This window comes from Quercus suber, unplaced genomic scaffold (genome assembly GCF_002906115.3).
Source record: "Quercus suber isolate HL8 unplaced genomic scaffold, Cork oak 2.0 scaffold_205, whole genome shotgun sequence".
NCBI classification, from domain to species: domain Eukaryota; kingdom Viridiplantae; phylum Streptophyta; class Magnoliopsida; order Fagales; family Fagaceae; genus Quercus; species Quercus suber.
In genome coordinates this window covers 859566-862480 of record NW_027069663.1, presented here as the reverse complement: position 1 = coordinate 862480, position 2915 = coordinate 859566, and the positions used below count along the sequence as shown (strand labels likewise).

Here is a 2915-nt window from a genome sequence, read left to right as displayed (position 1 = left end):
ATGTTCATTACTGAAAAAGCTCTTTCAATAATAGCTGTAGCAACTAGTAAGATCAATGCCAAGGTCATTAATGAGTAAATCAATAGATATGAAATATCATTTTTCATTTCTACCATTTTTTCAGCAAGCTGTCCAATTCCTTTAAGTGCTTAATACTTTTAAAAACTCAACAAAAACTCTAAGGTACAAATCGAAAGAGACTGGTATCAAAAGAATTATTATTCACTACAAAAAACGCGCGGCAGGGCTGCGTTTTGGAGCTGCGTTTTTTAATGTGAGGCATCCTTTACTCCTTTATACTATCTATATATATATTTTTTATAGAGTCCTATTAGTATTAGTATTAGGTTGTGTAATTCCTTTTTCGTTTGGCAGTAGGATCCTATTTTCTTTTCTTCTTCCTTTTTTTTTTTAATCATTATTAGGTCAGCCCCATTCCACTATGATTCCTATTTCCTTATGGCAGTAGGATTTGCATCTTGTGTACAACTACAACCTAATGTCTTTTGTGTCCGGGGGGCATGTGTGATATATGTACCATATTAGTACTAAAAAAATTTGGAAGTTCAGGTGCCCCCCCTCGCCCCTTCCCACCCCTGGCAATATATATGACCACTTCGAAGCCCTCAACTTGTAACCAATTCCATTTCCATAATCCAAAGTCCACCAGTCCTAGCATGGAACTCACTTCTAGTGTTCGAAAACTTGCTCCAGGAGATCCAGGAGTTGAAATTGGACTATGACAGAGACAAGGAAGTAAAGGAGTTTGATGAAACAAAAGCTGGAATTAATGGACTAGTAGACTCTGGAGTGACCAAGGTCCCAAGGTTCCTCATCGATCCACCAGAGAGCCTTCCAAATCCAATGCTATCTCCAGCCACTACCCAATTCGAAGTTCCAGTGATAGATCTCCAAGGCTCTGAACAAAGTTGCCGGCGGATGGAGATAGTTGATGAAGTGCGTAAAGCATCAGAAACATGGGGTTTCTTTCAGATGATTAATCATGGAGTTCCAGTTAGTGTTTTGGACAAAATGTTTGATGCGGTTCGAGAATTCCATGACCAACCAAAGGAAGAGAAGATGGAGTGGTACTCACGTGATTTCATGCAAAAAAGCAAGTTGGAGGGATTCAATTGCATTTAATTTCGAAGATGGTCCCCTAAACCCTGAAGCAGTTCCCCTAGTATGCAGGTACTAATAATACTACTAGTACTAGCTAGTGAAAATAAATTGAAAAAGACATGCAATATATATACCGTCAATGAAAAATTACCTAACATTATGAGTTATTTTCAGGGAGGCTGTAAGTGACTATCAGAGACTTTGGGGCTTAACACTGACTACCTAGAAAACATAGAAAGCATGAAATATGAATGGTTGGTGGGCCAGTATTACCCGTTTTTTCCTGAACCAGAGTTGACCCTTGGCACAGCAAAGCATGCAGACCCATCCTCTCTAACATTACTCTTGCAAGACAATATTGGTGGCCTGCAGGTCCTCCATCAAGATTGAAAGTTCAATATGGGTATGAAACACTCTTGAACGTTTAGACCCCCAGATACAAAAATATCAATTCAAGTTTTATATCAAACAATTCATGTACGGAATATGATGACAAGCTTATAATAGAATTGATAAAACAATCTATGCTAAATATAAACACATCCACAACAGTAAATATAAGGCAAAGATAAAGGAAAGAGAGATGCAAACATACGGACAACACACGATGTGTTATCGAAGAGGAAACCGAAGTTCTCGGCATAAAACCTCTCCGCCGCCCTCCAAGCAGTGATAAAATCCACTAAAGAATATAGTTGGGATACATGAACAGCAGAAGACCCTCCAAGCCTAATCTACCTAAGTACCTAAGCCCTCCAAGCTTCTTGCTCCAACGAGGTTACGCCGAACCTATTTCTTCTTTAGCTTGCCGGATTCCGCTACTTGACCATAGCATCAACCAATGTATATTGGTTCCTTTCCAAACTGCTTCCCAAAGCACCAAATGGGCATTCTCACAGACGTGGGTGTGGTGAGATAAGGGTTTGGTAAATGACCTCTCAAGAGTATGACAATGGAGAGGAAGAGAGTAGAGGAATTTGTAAAGTCTCTTTAGATGAAGATTGGGGATGAGGCAATCTTGTTTTTCTCTAGGGTTTTCTCTCACAAAATTCTCTCTGGAAGCTCTCTCAAAATGATGGGTATAAGGGTGTATATATAGTAGGGTGAGAAGGGAATGCAAAACGTCAGTTTTTACCAAACAGGGCAAGTTGGCGACTTGATCTCGCGACTTGACCAAGTCGCGAAATCAAGTCGCGACGTAACGGCCTGGCCAGGTTGGAACTTTTGTCCTATAGCGTGACAGCTGGCACGACCCTTCAGCTTCCCAGTGTGCCTCTCACGTGCCAGCATTTCGCGGCTTGCCAGTCGTGATCCACCCGCGAGCCCTAGCCGCGAGCCTCTGTTTTTCTTGCACACTCTTGAGCTTTTCTTCACATCTTCTCACACACTACCCTTACAATTTTCCCACCTAAATACAAGGTTGCTAAGTGCTAAATTACAAGCAAATTGGTCACGGAATAAAGCCAATTAAATGGTTGATTAAATTTAACCTTACAATCTCCCCCTTTGGCTATTCCGTGACAAAACCCTACAACAGACTCTAGACTTAAACGTGAGTTGGGAACAGTTGGAAAACTCACTCACACCTAACTCTAGATTCTGTAAAGCTCTTGAACATATGAATAAGTAACTCCTGAAACACAATAACATAGCAATATCATTGTATGCAGAAAACTTAATATGCATATGGAGCAAAATAAGCATGATCAAGCAAAGATGAACAAAAGCATAGAAGCAGTAATTCATGGCAAGATCAACACCAGTAGTCACTAAGCAAAAGTGATTACTATGTT

The 2915-nt window shown here is 40.3% G+C and overlaps 1 pseudogene; it reads left to right on the top strand.

Moving 5' to 3' along the window:
* The window catches only part of LOC111983714 (1-aminocyclopropane-1-carboxylate oxidase homolog 1-like), a 10833-nt pseudogene continuing 7918 nt past the window's right edge, over positions 1-2915 (top strand).